Source organism: Dasypus novemcinctus, chromosome 10 (assembly GCF_030445035.2).
Source record: "Dasypus novemcinctus isolate mDasNov1 chromosome 10, mDasNov1.1.hap2, whole genome shotgun sequence".
Taxonomy (NCBI): domain Eukaryota; kingdom Metazoa; phylum Chordata; class Mammalia; order Cingulata; family Dasypodidae; genus Dasypus; species Dasypus novemcinctus.
In genome coordinates this window covers 107,766,881-107,780,511 of record NC_080682.1, presented here as the reverse complement: position 1 = coordinate 107,780,511, position 13,631 = coordinate 107,766,881, and positions in this window count along the sequence as shown.

Sequence of the window (13,631 nt, the reverse complement as noted above, 5' to 3'; positions counted from 1 at the left end):
TGTCCAGCCGAGGGGGCACGGAAGCAGGAGAGGCTGGAGTGCAGGCCGCGGCGCAGGCCCTCAATGGCCACATTGTCAGGCCTGGCTGAATGAGGGCTCTGTGCCGGCTGGGGCAGGGGGGTCCTGGGAGGCGCCTCCCCCGCGCCCCCCACCCGCCCTGCCGCAATCCCAGCCTCTGCCGGGGCCTGGCGCCTCCGCACCGCTTGCGCCCTGGCCTCGGGCCCCGCGGTGCCTGGCGGGTCAGCGTGCCCCTGGCCTGCCTGTTGGGATGTGAGCCCTCCAAGGAGGCCAGGAGCCATCTCACGTGATCCCCTCCGGGGCTCAGCGCCCCGCACCCACCCCGGGTCCTGGTTCACGGAAGTCGCTCCAAAATGGGTTCGGTGAATGACAGAAAGGGCGGACGAACGCACGGGAGGCGGTGCCAGCCTTCCCCGAATCACTGCTGCCCTCGACCGCTGCGCCTGCCCCCTCGCTAGCTTCTCTGCCTTGGTCTCCTCTCCCCCATCCGTCCTGCACACCGTGTTTGCCGGGGGTGGGGGGTGGGGGGGGGGTGGGGGGGGTGTCACTCCATCCTAAACTTATCTCCCTCAGGCCCTCCTGGGCTCCCGGGACCCTCAGGCCCTTTGCACCCCTGCCCACCCTGTTGGGCTACCCAGCCCGCTCCGTCCAGCCCGTGCTCCCCCGTTCTTGGGGACTCCTCTTCCTCCACCTGAACGACTCCTCTCTTTGTTCGAGGCTCTGTCCAGGTGACAAGCTCCTCCAGGGACACCGCCTTCACTGCCCCCAGCCTCCTGTGCGCCCCCAGCCCCCGGGCTGCCCTGTCTCAGCGCCGACTGGGATTACCAGTCAATATCTCTGCCTCCTCTCCAGCCCCTGAGCCCCACAAGGGCAGGGACTGAGTCTGATCCGTGTCTTTTGTCGTCCCAGCAGTGGAGGCAGGGTCAGGCTCAGGGCAAATACTCAGCAAAGACACGAGCCCGCCCCGAGGCGGTGCAGGGGCTCCTGAGGCCTGACTAGGGTGCTCCTGCCCTCTGGTGGTCATTCTGGGTCACTGCGTCTCTGCGCGTTATTCATGGGCCACCTGCCATAGTCCCTACAGCTGGGAGATTCTCAGCGTGGGGTCCTAGCACCCACGGCAGCAGCGTCGCCTTGGAACTTGTTAAAATGCAAATTCTTGGGCTGACCCAAGACCTAGTGAGTCAGAAACCGTGTGTGGGGCTCAGCTGCCTGTTTTAACAAGCCTTCCAGGTGATTCTGATGCAGGCTAAAGTTTGAGAACCACCCTCCCAGGAGCCCCAAGTAGTGGGGGAAGTGGTAGGGTTGCCAGATACAATACAGGAGCCCCAGTTAAATTTGAATTTCAGAAAAACAGCAGAATTTTTATAGAAAATTTTGCATGGGACATATTTATCCTAAATAATTATTTGTTGTTTATTCGATATTCAAATTGACCTGTGTCCTTTTTTCTTTCCTTTCTAAATCTGGCAGTCCTATTCAAAGGACCTTGTGCTTGGTTTAATGCTCTGCGATTGCCATCTTGAAATTCTTAATAATTTTTTAAAAAGGAACCTTGCGCTTTCATTTTGCACTGGATCCGGAAAAATATGTGGCTGGTCCTAGGAAGGAGCCTTACCTTCCTAGGTGAGGCGCTCAGAGGTGAGAGGCTGGCCCTGCAGCAGCTGCCTCCGCCTCTGCGTCTTCCAGCTACCCCTCCCTTCCACCCCGCACCCCCGCAGCGCCCTTCCTGTCGGGTCAGCCCTTCCACCCTTCTTTCCAGGCGCCTGGTTCCTCACTCTTTCGCTGCCCCATTCTCACTCCTATTGCACCTTCTGTACAGTCAAGTGAAGTCCCCGACGTGTCTGCCCACGTCCCCTCCGGCCCTGGGAGCCTCCTCACCACTGCTTTTTTGACCACAGCGTCTGTCGGTACCCAGCGCCGAGCTGGGCACGCTTCCCCACCTCCTGTATCCCGCACGGCCTTGTGCCCCGGGGTGAGGGCTGGTGGGCGGGACCTGCCTGCAGCCTGGCCCGGAGAGCCTGCCTGCCAGGCCCCAGAGGAGCAGGCGGAGGGGGACTCCACGCTGTGTTTCGAGTACCTACTGTGTGCCGGGCACTGTCCCCAGTAGTGGAATCCCCGGGGGAAAGCAGCAGCTAAGAACCCCGCCTTCAGAGATCCCTGCTGGCCGCCGCCACCTGCCCAAGTTTATGGGGCCAAGGCGCAGCCCTGAGTGCCCGAGCCCAACACTGAGGACACTGGCTCTTCTCGTTTTTAATTTTTCAGAGACAAGCAGGGAGTTGTTCTTTCTCAGTTGCTTTTTACAGTCTGTTTTCTGGAGTTCCTCCTCTCTGAGCCTAACTTAAATTGCCAGTGAATGCCATGCCTGTGTTTTAAAAATTATTTTGCATAAGATTTTACCTAAAATAACACCAGTTTTAAGGGTATAAGTTAATGAGTTTTGACAAATGTATACAGTTGCATCACAACAATCTTTTTTTTTTTAAGGAAATACCGGGAAATAGAACCCAGGACCTCGTACATGGGAAGCAGGCACTCAACCACTGAGCTCCATCCGCTCCCCAATCACCTTGACAAGGTCCCTTGTGCCTCTTTGTAGTCAATCCCTCCCTCCACCTCTGGCCCCTGGCATGCCCTGATGGGCTTCCTGTAACTAGACTTTGGCCTTTTCTAGAATTTGATATAAGTGGAATCATGCAGAATGAAGTCTCTTTGGGCTGGCGTCCTTCTCTCAGCATAGGGCGCGTCAGATCCCTTCATGTCGTCGTATGTATCAGTAGTTCATTTCTTTTTTTGTTTTTAAGGGGGGGCCAGGGATCGAACCCAGGACCTCATACATGGGAAGCAGGTGCTCAACCCCTGAGCTACATGCACTCCCAGTTAATTTCTTTTAATCTCAGAGAATTGTATTCCATTTACCAATTGATAAACATTTTCTAAAAGTGCTGTTTAAAGAGCATTTTTTATTCTGATGAAGTTCAACTTGGCAATGTTGCCTTTTATAGTTCATGCTTTTTGTCTCCTAAGAAATCTTTGTCTACCCTGAAGTCACAAAGATGATTCTGCTGTTTTCTTCTAAAAGTTTTGGGGTTTTAGCTTATATATTTAGTCGTATTGTTTCAATGTAATTTTCATGAATGAGGTAAGGGTTAAGTTTCTTTTCATTTTGTTTTGTTTGTTTTTTGATAAAAAGGTATCTAATTGTTCCAGCCCAATTTGTTGAAAACACGATCCTTTTCCCCATTTAGCCCTTTTGTTGATATAATTTGATCACATGCATGTAGGCCTATTTTTTTTTTAAGATTTATTTTTTATTTATTTCTCTTCCCTTCCCTGCCCCCACCCCACCCTAGCCCAGTTGTCTGCTCTCTGTGTCCATTCGCTGTGTGTTCTTCTGTGTCCACTTGCATTCTTGTCAGCAACACTGGGAATCTGTGTCTCTTTTTGTTGCGTCATCTTGTTGTGTCAGCTCTCCGTGTGTGTGGCACCACTCCTGGGTGGGCTGCACATTTTTCACACAGGGCAGTTCTCCTTACGGGGCGCACTCCTTGCGTGTAGAGCTCCCCTATGTGGGGACACTCCGTGGCACGGCACTCCTTGTGTGTGTTAGCACTGCGCATGGGCCAGCTCACCACACGGGTCAGGAGGCCCTGGGTTTGAACCCTGGACCTCCCATGTGGTAGGCGGATGCTCTATCCATTGAGCCAAATCTGTTTCCCTAGGCCTATTTCTGGACTCTGTTCTGTTCCGTTGGTCTACGTGTCTATCCTTTCACCAACAGCACACCATCTTGATTACACTGGTTTTATAGTAAATATTGAAATCAGCTGGTGTAAGTCCTGCAATTTTATCCTTTCTCAAGACTGTTTTGCTGTTTCTAGGTCCTTTGCCTTTTCATATAAATCTTAGAATCAGCTTGTCTGGGATTTGACTGGGATGGCATTGAATCTATATACTGATTTGGGAATATCTTAAAAATATCGAGTCTTCAAATTCATGTGTACAGTATATCTTTCCATTTACTTAGGTTAACTTTAATTTTTCTCAGCCATGTTTTATAGTTTTTAATATTCAGCGCATACATTTTATTAAAATTATCCCTAAGTCATATTTTTTACCATAAATGGGATTTTAAAATTTTTTATTTCTGATCTATTTAGGGCCTCATTTCCCCTCCTGTTAGTATATAGAAATACTAGTTTATAGAAATATAGAAGTAAAACAGTCTTGATTCACAGATGAAATAATCAACAAGGTAGAAAACCCTAAGGAAGCTACAAAAAACTGCTAGAGGGAAACGAATATGGCTCAACCAATTGGGCTCCCACCTACCATATAGGAGGTTCAGGGTTCAAGGCCCAGGGCCTCCTGATGAGGGCAAGCTGGCCCACATGGAGTGCCAGCCCACATGGTAATGTTGCCCCATGCAGGAGTGCTGCCCTGCATGGGAATGCCACCCCACATGGGAGAGCTGCCCCACGCAGGAGTGCCGGCTGATGTGGAGAGCTGGCGCAGCAAGATGACGGAACAAGAGACACAGAGGAGAGAAAATAAGAAGACGCAGGACAAGGAGATGAGGTGGCACTGTTGCCGCCTTTCTCCACCCCTCCTCCCCTTCCAGCCCCCGCCGTCCTTCCCGCCAGTCCCGCCCATATTGCCAACCCACAATCTGCCCTCTTCCCCAGTAACTGCTTACCTCAGGTCTATCCATCAGCTTCAGCCTGTCCACAGCCGCCCCTTAGCCAACCCTCCCTTCATCACGCCCCTCCCTCTACCCAACCCTATATAGCTAAGTGTACTTCCGTAATAAAGCAGACCTGTTCTTGCGCTCAAGCGGTCTCCGTGGTTTTTCCCCAACCGCGCGTCCCCCACGCCTGGAGAACCGGTGCTCCCTCTTGGGGCACCCCCCGCCGGTGGTTCGGCAGGAACAAGCCCCCCCGACTCTTGGGCCTGAGCGAGGACGAAACCCTCTCGCTCAGCTACAGTCGCACAATAGAGTAATTGCCTCTCTCCGACTCTGGAAGGTCCCAGGATCAGTTCCCGGAGCCACCTAATGAGAATACAAGCAGACACAGAAGAACACACAGCAAATGGATGTAGAGAGCAGACAATGGGGGAAAGGGGGAGGGAATCTTTAAAAAAAAAAGCTATTAGAACTTGGAAGAGATTTTTGTAGACTCCTTAGGGTGTTTGTGATGGGCTGAATTACGTGCCCCAGTTTGGACTTGGCCTTGGTCTGGGTCCGCGTCCCGGTGGGTGTGGATGGACCCATCGTAAATAAGATCTTTTCAAAGTGCAGCTTCAGTTAAGGTGTGCCCCAGATGAACCGGGCTGGGCTCTCACCTGGACTGCTGGAGCCTTTTATCAGAACAGTGCAAGTTAGGGGGAGAGGGGAGCAGCCAGAGACCGGAGTCCAGGGCACCCCAGGAGAAAGCAGGAGGTGTCACCACGGGCACTGCCACGTGGCAGAAAAGCCAAGGGGCCCCAAAGATTGCCGGCCAGGCAGAAGCCAGCAACCGTGAACCAATAACCTCCCGTTGCGACGCCAACCGTGGTGCGTGGTGCGGTGTCTGTTGCAGCAGCTAGGAAACTCCAAAGGTTTTCTACACAGACGGCGATTTCATCAGTGACTACAGTTTCACTTCTTCCTTTCCAATCTGTGAGCCTTTTTTCCCTTTGTTTTAATATTGCGCAACATTCCAATCCAATGTTGAATAGAAGCGGTGAGAGGATACATCCTTACCTTGTTCCAAATCTTAGCGGAAGGGCTTCCAGTCTTTCACCGTCAAGGATATTGCTGGCTCTCAGTGTTTTTTGCTCTCTTTATCAGTTTGGGGAAGTTCCCTGCCCAAAAGTTTTTGTCATGAATGAGAGTTAAATTCTGTCAAATACCTTTTCTCTGTTAATGTGATCACATGGTGAATTATACTGTTTTCCAAAGGTTCAGTCAAACTTGCGTTCTTGGAATGAGCCCCAATTGATCATGACATATTATATGTTGTATGTAATGCCAGGTTTGACTTGCCAAAATTTTGTTAGGGACCTTTGCCCCTGTGTTTATGAGGCGTGTTAGCCTGTAGTGTTATTTTTTGTGTGATGACTGGGTTTGGCTGGATTTGGTTAAGAGGCTGACGCTGGTCTTACAGAATGGACTGAGATGTGTTCTCTCTTCTAATTTCTGAAAAAGTTTGTGTAGAATTGGTTTTTTTTTTTATCCTTTTTTATTTTGAAAGATGCATAGGTCACACAAAAGGCTTGGTATTATTTATTGTTTAAATGCTGGGTCAAATTCACCAGGGAAGCCACCGGATCTGGTGTTTTCTGTATCGGAGGGTTTTAAACTACGAATTCTTTGCTCTCCCTCCAAGGCCATCCCCGGCAACTTGTACCCGTCCGAGGCTGGAGTTCAGAGAGAGAGAGGGCTCTCCTCCTGACACAGCTGTGAGCTGGCCGGGGCCCCGCCGGACATGGGAGCCTCCTGAACTCGGGGTTCTCCTGGAGGTCCCCCAGGGACCCTCCCACCCGGGAGCCTCTCGCCTCCTTTTCCCCGCCGGAAGCAGTGCCTCCTCTGGTTTGCAGCTTCCGCCCCCGGCCGGGGTTTCCAGCCGTTCCTCTCTCCCTGGGATCTCGTCATCGTTGCTGGCCGAGCGGTCCCTGCCGGGTCCCCTGGAAGGCCAGGCGTCCCTCGGCCAGTCTGCCCCGCCGTGGCCGCCATTCGCAGGGGAGGTCCCGGGCCTCCCCCTCTGCCGCCACGCACAGCCCCTTGCCCTTAGGCTCGACAACGTGTCTGGGTGTTTCTGGTCCTGGGTCCCCCAAATTCTGGACGTACATGTCAAGTTGTCCGAGCAGTTGCCTGGACACTTTCCCCACTTGGCTTAAGGGGGAAGAGGGGAAACTCAGAACCAAATGACAATTCTCCCCCTGCAAAAGTAAGACGGTGGGTGACGGGAGCCCATCGCTTGCCTGCCCTGCAGATGGCCTGGCACTCCGTTTGGGGCGCGGAGTGCTTGGGCCCTCCTGTCCTCGGCCCTGCAGCCCCTGCTGAGACTCTGGCCACCCGGAAGTGCCCTATTTCCCCTCCTGTCACATGACTAGAAAATCCTAGAATGGCAAGGTGCTCCCTTCTGGCCCCCTGAACCCTCCCAGCAAAAGTCAGCTCCTGTCCAAGCCTCTGCCCAAGCTCTGCCTCCTCCAGGACGACCTCCCTGACTACCGTGGAGCGCGTGAAGGCTCCCCTCCGCCTTGGTGCTCCCACCACATCTTGTTCCCTCCTTCGCTAGAGCAATTGTTTCCGTTTTTTAACCGTCTCTGTGTCACATGTCTCTACACTAAGTGCCACCCCCTCTCACCCACTCGGAGTCACTCCAGCACCTGCTCTCTCTCCCAGATTTTCAGTTTTTCTCTCCTCTGGATCTTTCCCATCAGCAGATACACACAGCCTATCTTATAAAAGCCTCCTCCGGTTTCTCTTTGGCCCCTTCTTTCCTTCCATTCACGTCCAAACTCCTAAAGAGCGTGGTCTCTCTCGGCCCCCAGCTCCTCTCCTTCCGTTCTTAAACCCACTCTCGTCAGCGTTTTGTCTCTATTCCTCCCTGAGTCTGTTCTTTTCAAGGCCACCAAGACCCCCATGTCCCCAAATCCAGTGTCGATCCTCGGCCCTCCTCTCGCCCGTGAGGCTTCTGCACCTGCCACTGCTGACGGGCCCTTCTGGGCCCTTGTCCGCTGTGGCCTGCAGACCTCGTCTCTTGCCCACCCCACCCCCCTTCACGCCATCCATTCCACCACGTTGGCCTCCTGTCTTGCCCATATCAGGCATGCCCCACCCCAGGGCCTTTGCACTGTCATCTGCTTCAGGCTTGGACTCAAATGCGGCTGCGGCAGGTTGAATCATGAACCCCATCAAAAGACATGTTCTTGATCTTAATCTGATTTCCTGTGGGTGTGACTCCATTTGTAAATAGGTCCTTTCGAATATATTATTACAGGTGTGGCCACACTGAACCAGGGTGGGTCTTAACCTTTCATTGACGGCCTTATAAAGAGCAGAAATTCAGGGAACGGTTGTGGCTCAACCAGTTGAGCGTCTGCATCCCACAAGGGAGGTCCCAGTCTCGGTTCCTGGTGCCACCTGAAAAAACAAAAACAAACAAGTAAAACAAGCGGAAAAAAAACAGCTCAGGGAAGCAGATGTGGCTCGGTGGTTGAGTGCCGGCTTTCCACATACATGATCCCAGGTTCAATCTCCGGCCCAAGTACCTAAAAAAAAGAAAGAGAAGAAATTCAGATGCAGTCAGTCAATAGAAATCAGAAGCCAGGCAGGAAGCGGACTTGGCCCAGTGGTTAGGGCATCCGCCTACCACATGGGAGGTCCGCGGTTCAAACCCCGGGCCTCCTTGACCCGTGTGGAGCTGGCCCACGTGCAGTGCTGATGTGCGCAAGGAGTGCCCTGCCACATAGGGGTGTCCCCGCGTAGGGGAGCCCCAAGTGCAAGGAGTGCGCCCCATAAGGAGAGCCGCCCAGCACGAAAGAAAGTGCAGCCTGCCAAGGAATGGCGCCGCACACACAGAGAGCTGACACAGCAAGATGATGCAACAAAAAGAAACACAGATTCCCATGTTGCTGACAACAGCAGAAGCGGATAAAGAAGACGACGCAGCAAATAGACACAGAGAACAGACAACCGGGGGCGGGGGGGTGGAGGGCAGGGGGAGGGGAGAGAAATAAATAAATAAATCTTAAAAAAAAAAAAGAAGCCAGGTGTCAGAGAAAGCCACAGGAGGATTCCAAGGAACTCCCCGTGTGTGGGGGGCTACCACCCCCAGGGTGCCACAGACTCCAAAGCACAGCCTAGTCCACGCCCTGACTGGGGACTTCTGGCCTCTAAAACTGTGAGCCAATAAGTTCTGGTTGTTAAAGCCGACCCACCGCGTGGTACTTGTCGTGGCAGCTCCGGCAAACTAAGACTGTCACTTCCCGACCACTCTATTGAAAACCTACCTGCCCTCGCCTCGGCCTGTGCTGCTCTCTCTTTGGTCCACAGCACTCATCTCATCTAATAGACCATTCGTCCCATTTGTTTTGCCTATTGTCTGTCTCACTCTACTAGAAAGCAAATTTCATGAATCAGGGATATTCACTGCTGCAGCCCCAGCGTCTGGAAGCACGCCGCTGAGCACAAAACAATCTCTCTCTCTCTCATGAAGAAAGTAAGGAAACAACGAATAGTGGAACAAATTGCTCTCCGCGCCCAGGAGGGCTAGGCTGCCCAGAAAGGGCGGTGGAAAAAGGACACAGCAATGATGATGGAACAGCTCACGCCGGGCACGTGGCTGGTGAGGAGGCAGACACACGGGCTGCCAGGCACGGACCCAGCTGGTGAACGACTGGGCGGAGGGGAGCACAGGGGCCTCTGAGGGCCCAGGAAAGGGCTTATCGCCACGGAAGGCTTCCTGGAGGAGGCGACACCGGAGCCCTGCCTTGAAGTCACGCTGCCGCCCTCCCATCCACTACGCTCTACGTCCAGCTGTGATTTCAAGTCAGCAACGAGACAGAAGAGCACAGAGCTGGGAGTCACAAAGCCCTGGGTTTTTGCATATTGGGTTACACGCTGGGTGACTCTGGGCAAATCACTTCCTCTCACCAGGTCTCAGTTCTCTCCAGTGTAAAATGGGGCAACCGCAGTCCTGGAGCAGTGCTTAGACCCCTTCCAGCCGTGGACATCGGGAAAGCTACGGAGGCGGCGGCTCCAGTGTCCCTTCAGGAAGGCACTTGCCGCAGAGTCGGCTGGCAGCCTCGGTGCAGGGCCCTCAGGACCCCGCAGCAGTCCGGGCGAGGCCACCCTCCCCGCAGCTCCCGACAGCCCAGCCCAGGGGGAGAACGAGGGCGCAGCCGCGTCTGCCCGCCCGGCTCTCCGCGCTCCGCTCTCGGGGGCTCCCTATTCCATCCTTCCTTCCCTCCCGCCTTCCAAGGGGAAGCTTCCTGGAGGAGGGGGCACTGGAGCTGGGCCTTCTGGGCTGACCGGGGAAAGGGCATTTCCTGTAGGGGGTCCAGCACGTGCTGCTGCTGGTCCAGGAATGGGGCGCCCCCGGGGGGCTTAAGTCACAGGAATGGGGCACCCAGGTCTGAGTTGGAAGAGGTAGGCGATGGACTGGAGAGGGCAAGAGCCGAGGCAGGGAGAGCCGGGAGGCGACGAGACGAGGGCTGCGGGGCCGGGAGCCCCAGGGTCAGAATGCGGTGGGAAGAGGTTCATGGGTTAGGAGACGGGACCCCAGAGCCGGCAGCAGGGTGACGCCAGCCGTCCCCGTCCCTTTCTCTGAGTCTCCGTGACAGACTGGACGTCAGGGTGGGGTCTGGGAGGACCTCAGGGCTCCCGCCTGGTGGCCGGTGGACGGCGGGGCCCGTCACAGATGGGGAGCAGAGGGGAGGAGCGGCCCCAGGGGCGGGGTGGGGCGTGAGGCGATAGGCCTGCGGACCATCCAGAAGGAATCTAGACGCTGGCTCTGGAGCTTAGGAGAAAGACGGTCATTAGAGTCACGCGGTGAAGAACGGTGCCCCTGGGGCCTGACAGCCACCCACAACTGCTGGCGCTCCCAGGATCAGGTGTGGCAAGCTAGATCGCTGCTCCCAGTTCTTCCTTCCACCGACACCACGGCCCGTTGAGCGTGGCCTGGACTTCCTTCTCCGGTGGACATTGAGCTTGGCCTTGTGACGTGCTCTGGCCGACGGAACGCGACAGAAGAGACTGCGTGGCTGCCCCACGCCAGGCCTCAGGGGCGCTGCGTGTTTCTGCGCGCACCTCGTGAGTTTCCGGCCACCGTGAAAGAGCCTGCTCCTGGCAGCCACACATCCCGGATCGAGAGACGCTGGGGCCTACCTGAGCCGAGCGTGAGCCTGACGCATGCCCCCCCCCAGCCGTTCCAGCCCACCTGCATGCCCGCGGGCAGGAAAAAGAATGATTTTCTATCAGTCACTGAGATTTGGGATCTAATTTGTATTGTGGTGACACATACACGACATAACCGTTCCCATTTTCACGACTTTCTAGTACACATCTCAGCGGTACTCATGCCACTCACAGCGCTGTGCTCCCAGCTCCACCACCCATTACCAGAACTGTCCCATCACCCCAAACAGACAGTCTGCACCCATTGAGCATTTCCTCCCCATTCCTCCCCCCACCCCTCCCGAGCATCCTGTCGTCTACTTTCTGTCTCGATGAATTTGCATATTCTAGTTATAGCATATAAATAAAATCATGCAACATTTGTCCTTAGGTGTCTGGCTTACTTCAGTCAGCGTGACAGCTCCCAGGTTCGTCCACGGTGTCGCGTGTATCAGCACTTCATTCCTTTTTACGGCTGAATAACATTCCATCAGGTGGCTAGATCTCATGTTATTTATCCATTCATCTGTTGGTGGGCATTTAGGTTGCGTCCGCCTTTTGGCTACTGTGAATAATGTTGTAATGAACTCTGGTATATAGATATCTGTTGGAGTCCCTTTCAATTCTTTCAGTTAGATACCTAGAAGTGGGATTGCCGGGTCACATGGCAATTCTTTATTTAACTTTCTCAAGAACTGGCAAACTGTTTTTCACAGCAAGCAGCTGAACTATTTCACATTCCCACCAGCAACACAAAAGGGTTTCCGTGTTTCCACATCATCGCCAACACTTGTTTTCTATATTTTCTCATGGGTGTGGAGTGGTATTTCATTGTGAAACACCAAGATTTTTGAGTGGTTTGTTTTGCAGCATTGTTATAGCAATGGCTGACCAATACACCAAGAGAGAAGAAGTGATCACAAAAGGTCACAGTAGAGGTGATAAATGTGTTAATGTTATCATCACAAAAGCACATGAAAGAATGATGAGTAAAACAAGGCACGTCCACAACATTACATACAAGCCCCATTGTAACTTAAGAAGGACATGCACAGGTGACGCTGGACAAATTATCCACCAAGCACCCCTTTCCAGGGATTGTCCCTGGCTCCTCCATCCACAGGTTTACAAAAGCAGGTACCATCGTCCTATAAGTTGACCATGACTTTGGCCCCAGTGACGAGGGATAAAGACCAGAGCTGAGCTGGGCCACTCATCCACCTCCCCGGGAATTTTGCTCTAGAACAGAAGTAGAGAGCTCAGTTTCTCTTTGGGTGGGCAGACCATAATAATATTCCTCTCGGGTCTATTTTCCGGCACTGTTTTTTTCTCATCCTGTCAGCCTCCCTGCCCTTGGAGCTTGGGAGACTGCCCTGTCTCCCTCAGCTGAATTCTCCTTGATGCTGAAACTAGTTCGACTCAGGTTCCTGTTGGACTAATCCAGCAGAGTCGGAAGGCAACCCTGTGGGAAGCAGAAGAGTCTGTGACGTTTTCTTTAGCAAGTTGACAGAACTAAAAGGGTTAGTTGTTATGATGCTGTTGCACGTCTGTCTCCCCCACCCAACTGAACCTTCCCCAAGGACAGGGGACAGGGCCCATTCCGCTTGCACCTCCGTCGCCAGCCTGGGCCTGGCGTAGACGGTGCCCAGGTTTTTTGAATTGAGGACTTGTAGGAGGTTAGCACCCACGCTCCTGGGTATTTCTAACTTTCTGCCCTGAGGAACAGCACCCACAATTCCCTCTCAAGCACATGACATCACAGGCAGGGTGTTGTCGCCTCAGCTCTCCTCTTCCTTTCCCCTCCCCTGCTGTGCCTGGAGACAAGGGATGCTCCTCTGGTCCTAGGCAGGATGGTGTAGCGGAAAAGAATTCCAGATGTTTGAATCCTGGCTGTCTCATAGAATAGCTGTGTGACTTTAGGCAAGTGCCTTAACCTCTCTGTGTCTCTGTTTTCTCATCTGTAAATGGAAATAGTGGTACCTACCTCACAAGTAGGTTTGTTATGAGGTTTCAGAGTAAAATGCTTGGACCGTGCCTAGTGGGCCATATAAGCTAGAGCAGCAGCACCAGATCCTCTGGGGGGGGGGGGGGGGTCTGTGGGCCCTAACACTTTGACAGTGATACTAAGGCATTCTTGGCCTTTTTCACTATTTGACATTCTACTGCAGTAGCAAAAGCAGTGGTAGGTAAAACCGCTGGCATCTTAGCATGGAGCAAGGCAGTGGCACCAAACAGAACTAGTTAGCAGTCTTTGCATTCTTAAACACTGCCATTCACTCGTGGTTTAAAAATGAAAAGCCAATATCAATCAAGAAAGTCTTTGATGAAGCAATAAAAAATTTTCATTTCAGCATATCTTGAATAAAAGATCTTTTTAATATTCCGTGAGACAAAGTGGATGTACCACAAAGCATTTCTGCTCCACACTGAAGAGCGATGGACATTTCTAGGAAAAGCACTGTTGCAACTGCTTGAATTGTGAGCTGGACTAGCCATTATTTTCATGGGACAGCTGATAGCTAAATTACAGTTAATAAGGCCTGGGTATCAGGCAGACATTTCCTCAAAAATTAATAAAGCGAGCCTATCATTTTAAGGAAAGCTGATGTATATGTTGCTAATGATAAAATTCAAGCTTTCAAATGAAAATTAGAATTTTGGGAAAATTGTGCTCACTCCTGTGAGCTCAACAATTTCCCAATGCTTCAAATTTTCCAATGAGATTGGTGGTGAT